The 21,998-nt window shown below is 42.7% G+C and overlaps 1 protein-coding gene across 1 annotated transcript in view; it reads right to left on the minus strand.

The window, feature by feature from the left end:
* Positions 1-21,998, minus strand: part of LOC139750831 (C-Maf-inducing protein-like) — a 342,875-nt gene that overhangs the window by 178,055 nt on the left and 142,822 nt on the right. Inside the window, exon 2 of the mRNA XM_071665605.1 lies at positions 1,552-1,683. The gene's annotated coding sequence lies outside the window, so the exon portion shown is untranslated. The remainder of the gene's footprint in view (positions 1-1,551; positions 1,684-21,998) is intronic.

The raw sequence follows: 21,998 nt of genomic DNA on the forward strand, positions 1-21,998 counted from the left end.
CACAAACATGATGGATGAGTAGACAAAACAGTGGAACGTTATCGGAAGAGTAACAGTTTCCGGATAAATGAGTTTGTCCGGATGAGCGAGGTGTTCCGAAAACCAAGAGGTCTGACTGAATAGTTAGTGATGCAGCGTCACCAACTTGGTGTGTGACCTTGACGTACACAGCTGACGGTGGTATATCCCCATCATATATATTTTTTTTTTCTTACCTCGCATCTTTATTAGATGAACCACACCACACGTTTTCCTTGACCGGTGCGGATTCCATTGTACAGTGAGCCAAAAAAAACCAGTGAGTTGTTATGGCTGTAATTCTGATGCTGGTAGGAGTGATGCTTTGTGACATCACGGGGTTCCTCTGTTAGAGGTTTTCCTCAGCTGTGAGGTCGACATCGACAATCAGGAGGCCACAGTGGCATCCTGGGGTCGGGAGAGCCGCAGCCTAGTGAGGTTCACGGGAATGCCGCAGCCTAGTGAGGTTCATGAGAATGCCGCAGCAAGACTGGCGCTACATTTCGTTGTTTTACTGGTAAACCTAACCTTCAGAGGCGGTGCCGCATCTACCCTACCCACTGTCCCACATCCGGAAATAATACGATTCAGAAGGTCCTGCTACCAGCTAGCGACGTCGCTGGACTTTGCGACACAATGCGTGTTTACGATTTCAACGCAGCCAACCAAGACAACGTATCCTGTGATTCCCTCACAAACCTGTTTGCCTGAAGACATACTTACACCATACTTTAGTTTACTGTCATTACTTTCCAAGGCACCTGCTGATAGATACCAGTCATCATCAATACTGGTGACTGGAGATGATCACACGTTGAGGACGGAGTGATCAGGTTCTGGTGAGGACCCAGGAACAGTGTGGTATCATCCATTTGATTATTACGAATCAAGCAAGACGTGTACCGAGGTGTCCAAATCATGTTTTACGTGTCTTTTATTATTCTCGTGCCAAGTTCTGGTGGTTCAAGGATGTGTTGTGCATGGTGTTGCTATCCTGAAAGGGCTGATGAAGTTGACGAAAAAGCCACACACACACACACACACACACACACACACACACACACACACATCAGAGGATAACTGGGAAGCATTTTTGGAAAACCCACGTACACACGAAACGAAAGGAAGTTTGATTTTCATTTTAGATTTTTCTCTCCATTGGTAGAATTTAATTCCACGTCTGAGGGTACGGCAGCGGAGGGCACTGATGCTCTGTTCAAGTCCAACATTCCACAGTAACCACGTCAGACGTCTTCCCCGTGTTTCCCCTCCCACCTCAAAAGATGATGGAGGTTGGGGTAGAGCATTCCCCGACACGAGCATTATCAACAAGGAAAGGTTTAGCCTGTGATTAATCAGAATCTCCAACAAACCACAACTTTTATAAGAGACTAAAACATGTGGAGATACGGTGTGAAAGAAAACTCCAAGAACCAAAGGAAAAAAAAAAATAAGATATCGTGTTACAAGTGAACAAAAAAGAGACCAAGAAACAGGAGGAGGTGACGACAGAGGAAGGTGGGCAGTACTTACTTGCAGTAGGAGGGCGCCGTCCCTGACGATGACCCTGACACAAAACTTGTGTCCGGAGGTCCCGCACGGCACCACCACGTGCACGTCCTCGATCTGCGAGTACGGCACCAGCGACTCCAGGAGACCCGTGGCCTGCGTGGTGGAGAGGGAGGGAGAGAGAGGAGGACGTCTGGTTAGTACACTGGATGCGACTGCTGCAGGAGGGGGTGTCGTCGACGGGTGTTAGTCAAGGGGGTGTATGAAGCTGTGGGTGTTGTGGGGTGTCGCCAGATGTTCTCCAGGGTGTAAGGAACTGAGAGGGGTGAATGAAGGTGTGGTCATGGTGGGATGTCGTCGGGGTGTGTCACGGTGTGGATGTGTGTATTTCAGGGCACGGTGTCGTGCATTGTGGGGTGTACAGTGATGAGGAGAGAGAGAGAGAGAGAGAGAGAGAGAGAGAGAGCGTTTGCTGAGGTGTAGGGAGTGTAGATGTGGTGTGGGCAAGTGGCGGATATCAAAGGTCATACATAACGTGTCTGAACAATTACAAATGCTCAGAAAACAATGACTGATACACTGAAGAAAAAGATCATACTTTACCTGAAACAATGATTAATGACTTCTTTTTTTTTTACAAACATAAATTGGGAGTAATCGTATACAACCTCATCAGTTCATATTACACAGGTTCAGTAGACATTTCAACACGTCGGAAAAATTCTTGAAAGAGATTCTTCCGGTTACTCAGACGCTTAATGTGACGAGGAATGTGGTAAGGTCACAATGTGAGTACGTGATGAAGATGTATGTTTTGTGCATATGAGTCTCTTGAAGTACGCTGCCTGTGTAATCCAGGTTTATGAATCTCTCTCTCTCTCTCTCTCTCTCTCTCTCTCTCTCTCTCTCTCTCTCTCTCTCTCTCTCTCTCTCTCTCTCTCCAGTGTTCGAGCCCGGATGTGTTGTTGCCCGCGCCGAGGCAGGAGGCCTGCCAGGCACTGTAGGGTGAGTTAGCCGGGCGGGACAAGCTAACACGACGTGTGTTATATATAGTGATGGGGAGGGAGGGAGGGAGGCAAAAAAAAAAGTATGTGTTGGGGTCGACCCGCAGCCCGCACGTTCCTCCTACTCATGGTGTAGCAGTGACCTCACTGCTACACTATCACACATAGTTTTTGCCAGTGCCCACACACACACACACACACACACACACACACACACTGTAGGTACTGCCTTCTGTGTTACACACTTCCGGTACCAGAGTGTAAACAATGCCGTCACTCCCATTCCCACCCGAACATAGACTCCTCGTCCTTCTGTGCTCACCCCCGCCTCCCTTCCTCCCTCCCTCCTTCAATCCTTCTATCATTGCTTCTATCCTCTGTGCCTTCAAAGCCATCATTCATTTTCCTGTCTCTCATCGTCTCCCTCCTCATCCTCCTCCTCCGCCTCCTCCTCCGCCTCCGCCTTTCCTTGCCATTAACGTTCCTTCCGTCCTTCCTTTCTTCCCTCCTCACGGTCTACACACTCACCCAGGGAGACGCTAATGGAGAGGCAAACGCACAGTCTCGGTAAGGGTGTACATGACGCCGTCTCGCAGAGTGGGAAAAGAAGTCGGTCGTACAGAGGGGGGCTGTGGGCCACCGAGAGAGAGAGAGAGAGAGAGAGAGAGAGAGAGAGAGAGAGAGAGAGAGAGAGAGAGAGAGAGAGAACAGGACGCGCAGTAGATAAGCCCTAATCCCGCGCAGGGGAAGTGCGTCACTAGCGAGGGCTGTCACGATAAGATTGACCCAGGCCCGCGTCCCGTGACCTCCAGCAACACTGCTGTATATGCCCCCCCCCCCCTCCCCTCCCCTCCTCTCCCCCTACCCCCACCCCTTCCCTCACCCCCTCAACTTGCGTAGCAGCCCTGTTTACAGGATTTCCACACGCCCATTGTGTGTGCTGTAGGAGCCCCACCGTGGCTCGGACGATGGAAGAGAATGAGTGGTGGACATCTAGGGTTCGATACCCATCACAGACTATGTGCAAGGATGGTAAGTTTAAGGGACTTTGCCTGCAGCCGGGCGACACCTGGCGAGCGGTCGTCAGCGGTCGGAATTTGGACACAAGCGTTGTCGAGGGCCTTCTTGCCTTAAGGAACTTATCTTAACATGCTCCCGCATGGAGTGTGTGTGTGTGTGTGTGTGTGTGTGTGGGTGTGTGGGTGGGTGGGTGGGTGGTTATCAAATCCCAGGACCCCTTCTATATAAGGCACTTGCAGCTTCGAGGCTGCGCTACGATCAGAAGCGAAGAAATGTTGGACTCGACGAAACTGTACTCCCTGTCGTCGGCTGACGATGATAATGCAGCCCCGTCGTGTATGACTTCACAAGCAGGCGGATCTCGGCTGTACCTTCCGTACATAAATATATATATATATATATATATATATATATATATATATATATATATATATATATATATCCTTGGGGATAGGGGAGAAAGAATACTTCCCACGTATTCCCTGCGTGTCGTAGAAGGCGACTGAAAGGGGAGGGAGCGGGGGGCTAGAAATCCTTCCCTCTCGTTTTTTTTTTTTTCAATTTTCCAAAAAAAAAAAAGGAACAGAGAATGGGGCCAGTTGAGGATATTCCCTCAAAGGCCTAGTCCTCTGTTCTTCACGCTACCTCGCTAATGCGGGAAATGGCGAATAGTTTGAAAAAAAAAAAAAAGAATATATATATATATATATATATATATATATATATATATATATATATATATATATATATATATATATATATATATATGCGAGAAGTAACATGGGTACATATAGGCCTTTGCACATTAGGATAAGTTTCACCTAACCTTTCGATACACCAGTCTGGATATAACGAGGGGACTTCATGATGTCAGCAAATGACATCATCTTTGATCCACCTGACTTCGCTCAACTCCTCAGCCTCATTCATTACAGAAACGGGGACCCTACGTTCCATTAACGTCGCCCTCGCGTCAAATTAAGCCTGGGTAATGGGGTACCCTCGTGATGGAGTTGAATGTGACTTGCATCATTCGGTACTTCAGGATTAAATTGGAAAATTACTCCCCGCTCGAGGACCTGCCTCACGTCTCCTTCAGGGGTATGCCGAGGACGGTGTCATACACCCCTGTATAGTGGTATCACAGTCAGACACCAAGAGCTGGGCAGTGATCCTCACTCCTGTGTTGTTTGCTATTGTGTCCGTGAGATTATAATGTCATGCCACCGGTGCGGTGTGATGCTGGCCTGATGATGATGATGATGATGAAGACTTGTTACTGGTGAGACGATGTCACGACACCAAAGTCGAGAGTGTTATTGGTGAAATTATGACATGTCATTGTTGAGTGGATGTCATGTCACGCGTGAGATACTCTGCAGCAGATTCGGACCTTACGGGCCCTCGTCTGTTCGCTCCTGTGGAGGAAGACCGCACAATCCCTCAACATCGCCACGCCCTCCTACCGTAGTCACCATGCCCTCCCATCATAGCCACCATGCCCTCCCTTACTACTGCCACTTCCTCCTCCCTCCTTGCCTACCGTACCCTCTCTGGCCACCACCACTCACGAATGGCGGAAAGGCATTGTTTAGGGGTTCAACCATTTACCAACACCGTTTTCTCCCCGTCTAACTCCTATAATGTCGGCTCAGGCTTCCCGCTCTACACCAACATATTTTCTCGAAAAATATATCATCCCAGCAGCCAGCAATTTCTATCCTGCCAAGAAAATACACGAGTTATTGACATCTTTGTATGGAGATTACGTGTGCGTCTGGCACCTTCCTTGGTGGGTGTTCAGATGAAAGACAGACAGACGGGACAGCTTTTATATAGTATGAAAATTGATGTCATGTCACTGTTGAGATGACGTTAAAGGAGAGATGTATAATGCCGGCGAGATGGCCGTACCTCACTAGTACACAACATGTCGAAGTCCGTGGTTGTGATTCGTCAGGTTCGTGAGGACTCCGTCACGTTCACAGCAGTGTGTGTCCACAGACCCCTCTACACCGTGGCTGAGACTGGACGACCCGAGACCCTGCTTGTCTGGGGCGGCCGTGTTAAAGAACGACATCCAGCCGGAAACACCGGTGGCCTGAGAGTAATGGAGGAGGTCGAGGCATCTTTTATGAAAGAGGTGGCCTCTCGCGCACGTACATATGACAAGGGTATTGATCCTTGGTCTTTAAAATAGCAGGTTAGTGTGGAGAATACCTCCAGCCAGAACCCTAAAATAACGTGGGTTTGTGAAAAAGAAATTATGAAGTGTTTTTTCTTTTATAAAATGGATACCGTCATGACAGAAAATACTCATATTTTGTTAGTAATGACCCAGAACATCCCTTGTTATACCAGCAGTATATGCTAACAATAGCAGCAACATCCCTTGTTATACCAGCAGTATATGCTAACAATAGCAGCAACATCCCTTGTTATACCAGCAGTATATGCTAACAATAGCAGCAACATCCCTTGTTATACCAGCAGTATATGCTAACAATAGCAGCAACATCCCTTGTTATACCAGCAGTATATGCTAACAATAGCAGCAACATCCCTTGTTATACCAGCAGTATATGCTAACAATAGCAGCAACATCCCTTGTTATACCAGCAGTATATGCTAACAATAGCAGCAACATCCCTTGTTATACCAGCAGTATATTCTAACAATAACAGCAACACACCTGTTATACCAGCAGTATATGCTAACAATAGCACAACACACCTGTTATACCAGCAGTATATGCTAACAATAGCAGCAACATCCCTTGTTATACCAGCAGTATATGCTAACAATAGCAGCAACATCCCTTGTTATACCAGCAGTATATTCTAACAATAACAGCAACACACCTGTTATACCAGCAGTATATGCTAACAATAGCAGCAACATCCCTTGTTATACCAGCAGTATATGCTAACAATAGCACAACACACCTGTTATACCAGCAGTATATTCTAACAATAACAGCAACACACCTGTTATACCAGCAGTATATTCTAACAATAACAGCAACACACCTGTTATACCAGCAGTATATTCTAACAATAACAGCAACACACCTGTTATACCAGCAGTATATGCTAACAATAGCAGCAACATCCCTTGTTATACCAGCAGTATATGCTAACAATAGCACAACACACCTGTTATACCAGCAGTATATGCTAACAATAGCAGCAACATCCCTTGTTATACCAGCAGTATATGCTAACAATAGCAGCAACATCCCTTGTTATACCAGCAGTATATTCTAACAATAACAGCAACACACCTGTTATACCAGCAGTATATGCTAACAATAGCAGCAACATCCCTTGTTATACCAGCAGTATATGCTAACAATAGCAGCAACATCCCTTGTTATACCAGCAGTATATGCTAACAATAGCAGCAACATCCCTTGTTATACCAGCAGTATATGCTAACAATAGCAGCAACATCCCTTGTTATACCAGCAGTATATGCTAACAATAGCACAACACACCTGTTATACCAGCAGTATATGCTAACAATAGCAGCAACATCCCTTGTTATACCAGCAGTATATTCTAACAATAACAGCAACACACCTGTTATACCAGCAGTATATGCTAACAATAGCAGCAACATCCCTTGTTATACCAGCAGTATATGCTAACAATAGCAGCAACATCCCTTGTTATACCAGCAGTATATGCTAACAATAGCACAACACACCTGTTATACCAGCAGTATATGCTAACAATAGCAGCAACATCCCTTGTTATACCAGCAGTATATGCTAACAATAGCACAACACACCTGTTATACCAGCAGTATATTCTAACAATAACAGCAACACACCTGTTATACCAGCAGTATATGCTAACAATAGCACAACACACCTGTTATACCAGCAGTATATGCTAACAATAGCAGCAACATCCCTTGTTATACCAGCAGTATATGCTAACAATAGCACAACACACCTGTTATACCAGCAGTATATGCTAACAATAGCAGCAACATCCCTTGTTATACCAGCAGTATATTCTAACAATAACAGCAACACACCTGTTATACCAGCAGTATATGCTAACAATAGCAGCAACATCCCTTGTTATACCAGCAGTATATTCTAACAATAACAGCAACACACCTGTTATACCAGCAGTATATTCTAACAATAACAGCAACACACCTGTTATACCAGCAGTATATGCTAACAATAGCAGCAACATCCCTTGTTATACCAGCAGTATATGCTAACAATAGCACAACACACCTGTTATACCAGCAGTATATGCTAACAATAGCAGCAACATCCCTTGTTATACCAGCAGTATATGCTAACAATAGCAGCAACATCCCTTGTTATACCAGCAGTATATGCTAACAATAGCAGCAACATCCCTTGTTATACCAGCAGTATATGCTAACAATAGCAGCAACATCCCTTGTTATACCAGCAGTATATGCTAACAATAGCAGCAACATCCCTTGTTATACCAGCAGTATATGCTAACAATAGCACAACACACCTGTTATACCAGCAGTATATGCTAACAATAGCAGCAACATCCCTTGTTATACCAGCAGTATATGCTAACAATAGCACAACACACCTGTTATACCAGCAGTATATGCTAACAATAGCACAACACACCTGTTATACCAGCAGTATATGCTAACAATAGCACAACACACCTGTTATACCAGCAGTATATGCTAACAATAGCACAACACACCTGTTATACCAGCAGTATATGCTAACAATAGCACAACACACCTGTTATACCAGCAGTATATGCTAACAATAGCACAACACACCTGTTATACCAGCAGTATATGCTAACAATAGCAGCAACATCCCTTGTTATACCAGCAGTATATGCTAACAATAGCACAACACACCTGTTATACCAGCAGTATATTCTAACAATAACAGCAACACACCTGTTATACCAGCAGTATATGCTAACAATAGCACAACACACCTGTTATACCAGCAGTATATGCTAACAATAGCAGCAACATCCCTTGTTATACCAGCAGTATATGCTAACAATAGCACAACACACCTGTTATACCAGCAGTATATGCTAACAATAGCACAACACACCTGTTATACCAGCAGTATATGCTAACAATAGCAGCAACATCCCTTGTTATACCAGCAGTATATGCTAACAATAGCACAACACACCTGTTATACCAGCAGTATATGCTAACAATAGCACAACACACCTGTTATACCAGCAGTATATTCTAACAATAACAGCAACACACCTGTTATACCAGCAGTATATGCTAACAATAGCAGCAACATCCCTTGTTATACCAGCAGTATATTCTAACAATAACAGCAACACACCTGTTATACCAGCAGTATATGCTAACAATAGCAGCAACATCCCTTGTTATACCAGCAGTATATTCTAACAATAACAGCAACACACCTGTTATACCAGCAGTATATTCTAACAATAACAGCAACACACCTGTTATACCAGCAGTATATGCTAACAATAGCAGCAACATCCCTTGTTATACCAGCAGTATATGCTAACAATAGCACAACACACCTGTTATACCAGCAGTATATGCTAACAATAGCACAACACACCTGTTATACCAGCAGTATATGCTAACAATAGCACAACACACCTGTTATACCAGCAGTATATGCTAACAATAGCAGCAACATCCCTTGTTATACCAGCAGTATATGCTAACAATAGCACAACACACCTGTTATACCAGCAGTATATGCTAACAATAGCACAACACACCTGTTATACCAGCAGTATATGCTAACAATAGCACAACACACCTGTTATACCAGCAGTATATGCTAACAATAGCACAACACACCTGTTATACCAGCAGTATATGCTAACAATAGCACAACACACCTGTTATACCAGCAGTATATGCTAACAATAGCACAACACACCTGTTATACCAGCAGTATATGCTAACAATAGCACAACACACCTGTTATACCAGCAGTATATGCTAACAATAGCACAACACACCTGTTATACCAGCAGTATATGCTAACAATAGCAGCAACATCCCTTGTTATACCAGCAGTATATGCTAACAATAGCACAACACACCTGTTATACCAGCAGTATATGCTAACAATAGCACAACACACCTGTTATACCAGCAGTATATGCTAACAATAGCACAACACACCTGTTATACCAGCAGTATATGCTAACAATAGCACAACACACCTGTTATACCAGCAGTATATGCTAACAATAGCACAACACACCTGTTATACCAGCAGTATATGCTAACAATAGCACAACACACCTGTTATACCAGCAGTATATGCTAACAATAGCACAACACACCTGTTATACCAGCAGTATATGCTAACAATAGCACAACACACCTGTTATACCAGCAGTATATGCTAACAATAGCACAACACACCTGTTATACCAGCAGTATATGCTAACAATAGCACAACACACCTGTTATACCAGCAGTATATGCTAACAATAGCACAACACACCTGTTATACCAGCAGTATATGCTAACAATAGCACAACACACCTGTTATACCAGCAGTATATGCTAACAATAGCACAACACACCTGTTATACCAGCAGTATATGCTAACAATAGCACAACACACCTGTTATACCAGCAGTATATGCTAACAATAGCACAACACACCTGTTATACCAGCAGTATATGCTAACAATAGCACAACACACCTGTTATACCAGCAGTATATGCTAACAATAGCACAACACACCTGTTATACCAGCAGTATATGCTAACAATAGCAGCAACATCCCTTGTTATACCAGCAGTATATGCTAACAATAGCACAACACACCTGTTATACCAGCAGTATATGCTAACAATAGCACAACACACCTGTTATACCAGCAGTATATGCTAACAATAGCACAACACACCTGTTATACCAGCAGTATATGCTAACAATAGCAGCAACATCCCTTGTTATACCAGCAGTATATGCTAACAATAGCACAACACACCTGTTATACCAGCAGTATATTCTAACAATAACAGCAACACACCTGTTATACCAGCAGTATATGCTAACAATAGCACAACACACCTGTTATACCAGCAGTATATGCTAACAATAGCACAACACACCTGTTATACCAGCAGTATATTCTAACAATAACAGCAACACACCTGTTATACCAGCAGTATATGCTAACAATAGCACAACACACCTGTTATACCAGCAGTATATGCTAACAATAGCACAACACACCTGTTATACCAGCAGTATATGCTAACAATAGCACAACACACCTGTTATACCAGCAGTATATGCTAACAATAGCACAACACACCTGTTATACCAGCAGTATATGCTAACAATAGCACAACACACCTGTTATACCAGCAGTATATGCTAACAATAGCACAACACACCTGTTATACCAGCAGTATATGCTAACAATAGCACAACACACCTGTTATACCAGCAGTATATGCTAACAATAGCACAACACACCTGTTATACCAGCAGTATATTCTAACAATAACAGCAACACACCTGTTATACCAGCAGTATATTCTAACAATAACAGCAACACACCTGTTATACCAGCAGTATATTCTAACAATAACAGCAACACACCTGTTATACCAGCAGTATATGCTAACAATAGCACAACACACCTGTTATACCAGCAGTATATGCTAACAATAGCAGCAACATCCCTTGTTATACCAGCAGTATATGCTAACAATAGCACAACACACCTGTTATACCAGCAGTATATTCTAACAATAACAGCAACACACCTGTTATACCAGCAGTATATGCTAACAATAGCACAACACACCTGTTATACCAGCAGTATATGCTAACAATAGCAGCAACATCCCTTGTTATACCAGCAGTATATGCTAACAATAGCACAACACACCTGTTATACCAGCAGTATATGCTAACAATAGCACAACACACCTGTTATACCAGCAGTATATGCTAACAATAGCAGCAACATCCCTTGTTATACCAGCAGTATATGCTAACAATAGCACAACACACCTGTTATACCAGCAGTATATGCTAACAATAGCACAACACACCTGTTATACCAGCAGTATATGCTAACAATAGCACAACACACCTGTTATACCAGCAGTATATGCTAACAATAGCAGCAACATCCCTTGTTATACCAGCAGTATATGCTAACAATAGCAGCAACATCCCTTGTTATACCAGCAGTATATGCTAACAATAGCACAACACACCTGTTATACCAGCAGTATATTCTAACAATAACAGCAACACACCTGTTATACCAGCAGTATATGCTAACAATAGCACAACACACCTGTTATACCAGCAGTATATGCTAACAATAGCACAACACACCTGTTATACCAGCAGTATATGCTAACAATAGCACAACACACCTGTTATACCAGCAGTATATGCTAACAATAGCAGCAACATCCCTTGTTATACCAGCAGTATATGCTAACAATAGCACAACACACCTGTTATACCAGCAGTATATGCTAACAATAGCACAACACACCTGTTATACCAGCAGTATATTCTAACAATAACAGCAACACACCTGTTATACCAGCAGTATATGCTAACAATAGCAGCAACATCCCTTGTTATACCAGCAGTATATGCTAACAATAGCAGCAACATCCCTTGTTATACCAGCAGTATATGCTAACAATAGCACAACACACCTGTTATACCAGCAGTATATGCTAACAATAGCAGCAACATCCCTTGTTATACCAGCAGTATATTCTAACAATAACAGCAACACACCTGTTATACCAGCAGTATATGCTAACAATAGCAGCAACATCCCTTGTTATACCAGCAGTATATGCTAACAATAGCACAACACACCTGTTATACCAGCAGTATATGCTAACAATAGCACAACACACCTGTTATACCAGCAGTATATGCTAACAATAGCAGCAACATCCCTTGTTATACCAGCAGTATATGCTAACAATAGCACAACACACCTGTTATACCAGCAGTATATGCTAACAATAGCAGCAACATCCCTTGTTATACCAGCAGTATATGCTAACAATAGCAGCAACATCCCTTGTTATACCAGCAGTATATTCTAACAATAACAGCAACACACCTGTTATACCAGCAGTATATGCTAACAATAGCAGCAACATCCCTTGTTATACCAGCAGTATATGCTAACAATAGCACAACACACCTGTTATACCAGCAGTATATGCTAACAATAGCAGCAACATCCCTTGTTATACCAGCAGTATATTCTAACAATAACAGCAACACACCTGTTATACCAGCAGTATATGCTAACAATAGCAGCAACATCCCTTGTTATACCAGCAGTATATGCTAACAATAGCAGCAACATCCCTTGTTATACCAGCAGTATATTCTAACAATAACAGCAACACACCTGTTATACCAGCAGTATATGCTAACAATAGCACAACACACCTGTTATACCAGCAGTATATGCTAACAATAGCAGCAACATCCCTTGTTATACCAGCAGTATATGCTAACAATAGCAGCAACATCCCTTGTTATACCAGCAGTATATGCTAACAATAGCACAACACACCTGTTATACCAGCAGTATATGCTAACAATAGCAGCAACATCCCTTGTTATACCAGCAGTATATTCTAACAATAACAGCAACACACCTGTTATACCAGCAGTATATGCTAACAATAGCAGCAACATCCCTTGTTATACCAGCAGTATATGCTAACAATAGCAGCAACATCCCTTGTTATACCAGCAGTATATGCTAACAATAGCACAACACACCTGTTATACCAGCAGTATATGCTAACAATAGCAGCAACATCCCTTGTTATACCAGCAGTATATGCTAACAATAGCAGCAACATCCCTTGTTATACCAGCAGTATATGCTAACAATAGCACAACACACCTGTTATACCAGCAGTATATGCTAACAATAGCACAACACACCTGTTATACCAGCAGTATATTCTAACAATAACAGCAACACACCTGTTATACCAGCAGTATATGCTAACAATAGCACAACACACCTGTTATACCAGCAGTATATGCTAACAATAGCACAACACACCTGTTATACCAGCAGTATATGCTAACAATAGCAGCAACATCCCTTGTTATACCAGCAGTATATGCTAACAATAGCACAACACACCTGTTATACCAGCAGTATATGCTAACAATAGCGGCAACACAGCGGGGGAAATCATTTCTTGGAATAACAATGGAAGGAAAGAGAAATTGTAAAGGTCACACACACGTGGCACTGAGGGATGAGGAAACGTTTACTCTCACCAACTTCACTTATAATCGGACATGATTTTACTCCAGTTTAAGCAATGAGAAATTTTATGTGTGTACGTCTGTGTGCATGCCTTTGGTCCGGCGTTTTCGAAGCCTCGCTTCGCCGTTTTCGAATCCGAGCGACGAATCTATATCGTTATTCATCGGGATCGAAATCGGACGTGATAGAGTAAAATATTTAATTGAAACAGCCGTCTGGAGCTTCAGAACAGAGGAAAGGAAAATGATTCGGGTTCCATCATGAAGCCAGAGTCGAGGATATGAACAGATAAATATAATCTCACCAGGTTTCATCGGGATAAGATACGGTTCAGTAGTTAACATTTGTGGTGTTGCGCAGGTCAGCGTTCCCGACCGTGACGCAGTCACGAGCCGCCCAGAGTGGGTCGAGCGCGTAGGTTCTAATCCTTGTTGCGGCATTCGGTCCACAGTCAGCCCAGTTGTTCATCCACCCCAAGGGTTTGGTCTATAAAATGGTCATCTGGCTTAATCTCGACACACACACACACACACACACACACACACACATATACATATATATATATATATATATATATATATATATATATATATATATATATATATATATATATATATATATATATATGGGTATGTTTGAGGGAATAGTGGTTCCAACAATGTTGTATGGTTGCGAGGCGTGGGCTATGGATAGAGATGTGTGCAGGAGGATGGATGTGCTGGAAATGAGATGTTTGAGGACAATGTGTGGTGTGAGGTGGTTTGATCGAGTAAGTAACGTAAGGGTAAGAGAGATGTGTGGAAATAAAAAGAGCGTGGTTGAGAGAGCAGAAGAGGGTGTTTTGAAATGGTTTGGGCACATGGAGAGAATGAGTGAGGAGAGATTGACCAAGAGGATATATGTGTCGGAGGTGGAGGGAACGAGGAGAAGAGGGAGACCAAATTGGAGGTGGAAAGATGGAGTGAAAAAGATTTTGTGTGATCGGGGCCTGAACATGCAGGAGGGTGAAAGGAGGGCAAGGAATAGAGTGAATTGGAGTCATGTGGTATACAGGGGTTGACGTGCTGTCAGTGGATTGAATCAAGGTACGTGAAGCGTCTGGGGTAAACCATGGAAAGCTGTGTAGGTATGTATATTTGCGTGTGTGGACGTGTGTATGTACATGTGTATGGGGGGGGGGGGGGGCCATTTCTTTCGTCTGTTTCCTTGCGCTACCTCGCAAACGCGGGAGACAGCGACAAAGTATAAAAAAAAAAAAAAAAAAAAAAAAAATATATATATATATATATATATATATATATATATATATATATATATATATAGAGAGAGAGAGAGAGAGAGAGAGAGAGAGAGAGCTGTGATTCCAGTGCATTACGCATGACAGCTAGAGAATGAGTGTGAGCGGATGTGTCCTTTCTCCATCTGTTTCCTGGCGCTACTTCGCTGACGCAGGGGGCGGCTATCGGATGTGAGAAGAGAATGTAAATGCTATCTTTTGCCTTTTCCTTCATGTATTTGTGCTGCTTCCTGTGAGATGGGGTGGCGTCGGAAATGGATGAGTGCGAGCAAGTATGAATATGTACAAGTGTATGTATGTAAATATGTATATATGCGTGTGTGTGTGTGAGTGGATGTGTCTTTGTCTGTTTCCTGGCGCTACCTCGTTAACGCGGGAGACGGTGAGAAAGTATATATATATATATATATATATATATATATATATATATATATATATATATATATATATATATTTTTTTTTTTTTTTTTTTTTCATACTATGCGCCATCACCCGCGTTGGCGAGGTAGCGTTAAGAACAGAGGACTGAGCCTTTGAGGGAAATCCTCACTTGGCCCCTTTCTCTGTTCCTCCTTTTGGAAAATAAAAAAATAGAGGGGAGGTTTCCTTCCCCCCCCCCCCCCCCGCTTCCTCTCCTTTTAGTCGCCTTCTACGACACGCAGGTAATACGTGGGAAGTATTCTTTCCCCTCTATCCCCAGGGATAGAGAAAGTATATATATATATATATATATATATATATATATATATATATATATATATATATATATCTTTCTTTTTCTTTCTTTCAAACTATTCGCCATTTCCCGCATTAGCGAGGTAGCGTTAAGAACAGAGGAGTGGGCCTTTAAGGGAATACCCTCACCTGGCCCAATTCTCTGTTCCTTCTTTTGGAAAATTAAAAAATATATATATATATATATATATATATATATATATATATATATATATATATATATATTTTAATTTTCCAAAAGAAGGAACAGAGAATTGGGCCAGGTGAGGGTATTCCCTCAAAGGCCCAGTCCTCTGTTCTTAACGCTACCTCGCTAATGCGGGAAATGGCGAATAGTTTGAAAGAAAAAAAAGAAAGAAAAGAAGCATTAATGAAATGGCCTTGATGAGAGCTTCAGTAGCCCACGTCGTCCCAGCTGACGTGAACAAAAAGTGTGATCCAACATTCACATTCAGTACACGCGTCATAACGAATGGTAAGTACCCGGATTTTTTTTTTACTTTTTTTTGTTCATATATTTTTCTGTTGGGTTCCCTCAGCTGCAGCTTAGGGTCGACCCAACGAAAATCCTCACCATCCAAACGGTCTCCTGCTCCAGCACTGAGTTTGGCGAGCTACACCTTAGTGGGGACAAGTTTGGCACTGACGTAATCGACTCAAACACCCCCTCCCTTCCCTCCTCTTGTAATCCTTTTGCGCTACCGCTCACAAGATGAGCTTGGGGTGCACAGCACACTTGCCGGGGACGCCATGACGAATGAGAGATAGATAGATAGATAGATAGATAGATAGAGAGAGAGAGAGAGAGAGAGAGAGAGAGAGAGAGAGAGAGAGAGAGAGTACACAGGTTGATTAACAATCTGTTAAAAGTTCAGGATACTTAGTGTAGCTCCGTGCAAGAGCGAGCCATTACGACCGTACACTAGTGAGGAACACCAGGGCGGAGGCGCGGCAGAGGAGGCTGAGGAGGGGAGGGGGAGAGGGAGGGGGGAAAGGCGGAGGGGAGGCTGATACTTCACCACTGCCCAGGTCCTGCGACTGGGGTTTTAAGTGTCAGCATAAACCCCCAGGTTGGCATGACTGGTGCGGTGGGCTTGGTCGTGTAAGTCAGCAACATGTTGTACGGTCTTCCCCTCCATCATCATCATCAGTTACCATCCTCCCGCTCTCTCTCTGTCAACCTTGCTTTATCCCCCTTTTTTTATCGTAGCTTCTTTGACTCCCTTCCGTCAGTGTGTGTGTGTGTGTGTGTGTGTGTGTGTGTGTGTGTGTGTGTGTGTCTGTGTGTGTGTGTGTGTGTGCTACCAGCGATGGTGGTGCCCGTATAGCACACAAGGTGAGGCCATCATGGACTTTCATTGTTACCTGAATACAGGATTTCCCTCAGCATCTAAATGACGAGGCCTTCACATGTGCTCTCTCTCTCTCTCTCTCTCTCTCTCTCTCTCTCTCTCTCTCTCTCTCTCTCTCTCTCTCTCTCTCTCTCTCTCTCTCTCTCTCTCTCTCTCCTCCATGCTCTGCGGGGTCATGAGGGGGATGTGTGGGTGTGTCTGGGGGATGTGGTAGGCTTCGCATGACTTCCTGAAATGTGTTGTAGGTAGGTGATCGAGGGTTTGGGTTGGAGGCCCCGGGAACGTGTGTCCTCAGGTTCTTCTGGCAGGTTCACGTGGCCGTGTGCAGTAACCTCACACACGAATTCAGTCATCAGACCCACTCCCACACGGCAGCCATCACATGTACGATTGCGGAGAGAGAGAGAGAGAGAGAGAGAGAGAGAGAGAGAGAGAGAGAGAGAGAGAGAGAGAGACAGAGAGAGAGAGAGAGAATGCTATCATATATATATATATATATATATATATATATATATATATATATATATATATATATATATATATATATATATATATATATATATATATATATATATATATATATATATATATATACACACACACACACACACACACACAATTTTCATGATTTCTCGTTATTTCCCGCTTGAACTGAGAAGCGTGCAGAAATTATGAATTTTGAGTCTTAGAGGAAAAAAAAAGAAAGGAAACTAGATCCTCATTTGGCTCTTTCCTCCAACCCTTCTTTTGTAAAGTAATAATACAGGAGGGGAGGATATTCTGCCTCCCCCCCCACCTTGCTCCTCCTCCCTCTTCGTCGCCTTGTACGACACGCAGGAGGTACGTCCGTGTGGGCAGCATTGTCCTTCCCGGGCCCCATCTGGTTTCCCATGACGAGAGTTAGTGAGAAAACGAGCCAGTTCGAGCAGGACATCTTGACTCGTCACCACGACTTCGCAAAACTGCTCTTATTTTTCCTGCTCATGACGTCAGACCAATGGCTTCACGCTAAAGCTGACACCAGCTTAACTTTTAGAAAACACACGACCAGTGTTGCCAGAATGAAGACACCACGAGAGAAAGTAGTTCGTGGAGACGGTTCATGTAGCTCAGGTCGGCGACAGTCTTAGGACGTCCCATCCACCGTTTTGGGACAAAGCCTTCATACCCACTGGAACTGCCCGTCTGGGACGAAGTATATACAGTACATCTTAATCAACATCCGTCCAATATATATATATATATATATATATATATATATATATATATATATATATATATATATATATATATATATATATATATATATATATTCCTATGAGTCCACGGGGAAAATGAAACACGAAAAGTTCCCAAGTGCACTTTCGTGTAATAATCACATCATCAAGGGAGACACAAGAGAGAAATATAACAGTCAGTTGATATACATCGAAGAGACGAACTAGGACGCCATTTGGTAAACATGTGATTGTCCAAAACATACAACGAGCGATCATAAACTTATCATTTTACAAATCTTATCAACAATAAAGTTATCTTATTTGTATAGACCATCACTAATATTAAGATTATAATACTTTGTGTATTTAATGATAAAAGATTCAATGATATTTCTCTTGGTAATAGAGTTAGAGTTAATAACTGAGATGGCGTTACTCCAGTCAATACAGTGATCATAGTTTTTAACATGATTAAACAAGGCATTTGATTCTTGTCCCGTTCTTATACTATATTCATGTTGCTTAAGTCTAACAGAAAGATCCTTACCAGTCTGACCAACATAAATTTATCACAGTTTCCACAAGGCACTTTATATATATATATATATATATATATATATATATATATATATATATATATATATATGCATCTATGCATCAGTGTGTGGGAATTTATAATTAACTTGTCCCTGTCTTCGGCTCTGGAACTCGACATTTAACTATTTAATGGCATGAGACATTGAAAGCTGTATTTGTCAGTGTTGCGATAGATCAAGTCGATAATCTAAAAGAACAAAGAGACATTATATTGGTCGTAACTCAAGTCAAGGTTGACTCTTCCTTAAACACAGTTTTCGAGTCATTTTCTGGTCGCTTAATGTTCGTGTCAGGGTCACCATATTGTAATTTTCCACTGCTCTATTAACAAAATGGGAAAAATGGCCAGAAAATGTACTACACAAAAGCCCAGAATCTCCGATGATATTGCAAGCCATTGTGAAGGGTACAGTGGGTCTGTATCCTGGATAATGGCTTGAAATACAGTGGAAAGCTTGGAGTCTCTGCGTTTTGGAGGCTTCTGGTTTTATATTTTCCCTCGGAGGCGAGTTGTCCCATCTCACGTGTGTGTGTGTGTGTGTGTGTGTGTGTGTGTGTGTGTGTGTGTGTGTGTCTGTGTGTGCAATCAATTATTTGTTACGGGGAGAGAGTTTAACACTCGTGTTGCCTCGTCTCATAACTCTGTATGTACTTTGTATGCATACACCATATCTTTGCTCCTCTGTCTGTATACACACACACACACACACACACACACACACACACACACACACCTGGCATAAGCTAGTGTGTGTGTGTGTGTGTGTGTGTGTGTGTGTGTGTGTGTGTGTGTGTGTGTGTGTGCATACATATGTAGGAGTAAAGACATGGCAGATATATACAAGTTAAGAGATGGAGCAACACGAGTGTAAAACTCTCTCCATAGCACACAAATAGAATCCCCCAGTTATGCACCAGTTGAGAGGGGAGGGCAGACACCTGGGTTGGGTGTGGATATATAGCGTCATGTTCAGAGTGAACATAATCGTGGGGTCTGCATGTCCGGTTGGTGTAATGTATCGCCATGAACATCTGAAACACTGCAGGACTCCAGATGCCTGCGTCGCTGCCATAAAACCTCCAGATCACTAGCAATACTACAACACAACCTCCAGCTCCCCAGCAACACTGCAATACCACATTCAGATCACCAGCAACACTACAACACAACCTTCAGCTCACCAGCAACACTGCTTCACCACCTTCAGCTCACCAGCAACACTGCTTCACCACCTTCATCTCACCAGCAACACTGCTTCACCACCTTCAGCTCACCAGGAACACTGCTACACTACCTTCAGGTGACCAGCTAAGACTACGACACAACCTCAAGGTAGCGTAGTAGTAACCTCGTAGTAACCTTCACGTCGCCATTGATACAACATCACCTTCAGGTCCCCCAGAAACACAACAACACAGCCTCAACACAACCTGCAGGTCACCGGTAAACACTGGAACACAAGTCCCCCAGTAGCGCCACAAGACCCGCTACATGTGGAGAGCCAGCCAGGCCGCACGTCTCGGGAATCCTCATGTTGACAGATACTTTAAGACCTGTGTAAAGTAGGTCAGGGTAGAGGAGGAGACCCAGCCCCGCCACACAGTCCTGACGCGTGCGCACACATGAATACATATTAACACACACGAGATGAAAACACACACACACACACACACACACACACACACACACACACACACACACACAATAATAATAATAATAATAATGATGATAATAATAATAATAATGGTAATAATAATAACAATAATGAATAATAAGAAGAAGAAGAATATTTTTTCGTACTACATTGTCGTTTCTCGCGTTAGCGAGGTAGCGCCAGGGACAGACGCAGAAAAGCCGCATTCGCTCACATCCATTCTCCAGCTGTCATGTGTAATGCACCGAAACTACATCTCTCTATCCACAACCAGGCTCCACGGGACTTTCCATGGTTTACCTCACATTCTTCAGTGCTCTTAGAACCTTCACCTCCTCACTCATGCATGAATCACTTCCGCTTCTATGGTTCCGTTTGCCGCCAAGTCGACTCCCAGTCGTCTAAAACACTTCACTTCCTCCACTTTGTACCATTCCGACTCACACCCGTCATCACGGGGCTCCAGAGCTGCGCTACAGGCAGTGTTAGAGGGCAGGATGTATGTACTCCTTTGAAGCGAGTTCTTTGACGAAGCTGCTCACTCTTAACGTCAACTGTCGATGATACATCCTCGCCAGAGGTGCTACTTCATTCGCGGTACGGGTGTATATATATATATATATATATATATATATATATATATATATATATATATATATATACTCCTATGAGTCCACGGGGGAAATGAAACACGACAAGTTCCTAAGTGCACTTTCGTGTAATAATCACATCATCAGGGGATACACAAGAGAGAAATATAAGTCAGTTGATATACATCGAAGAATCGAAGCTAGGACGCCTTTTGATTGCGATTGATCACGCACAAAATTGTGATCCTTTCCAATATATATATATATATATATATATATATATATATATATATATATATATATATATATATATATAAGACAGACCCGAAGGGATGGAAGTGCCCTTAATTGTACGAAGATTACATTTAGTTCAACTGCTGAGAGATCATTCCTACGTCACTTTTGATGGTGTAAGACAAGAGGCAGCAAGATGTGTTTTACCAGGCGACTGCCCCTACCTCCGTGGCAGCACAGTTAGCTGGTAGTCAACGAAGGTAACTTCGACAATAGTCTTTCGGTAACTTGTAGATAGGCATGGTATTGGGTTGCATGGTGAATCACTGTCAGTATATAGCATGAACATTCTACTACAAAGAGTCTACGTACCTAGATAGTTTACCCTTGCTGACCATTGCTAATATAATTGGCAATAGCATATCAACTGCTACTGCGTCCTTAAATGTAGCAAAGGAAT

The sequence above is a fragment of the Panulirus ornatus genome, chromosome 10 (genome assembly GCF_036320965.1).
Source record: "Panulirus ornatus isolate Po-2019 chromosome 10, ASM3632096v1, whole genome shotgun sequence".
Lineage (NCBI taxonomy): Eukaryota > Metazoa > Arthropoda > Malacostraca > Decapoda > Palinuridae > Panulirus > Panulirus ornatus.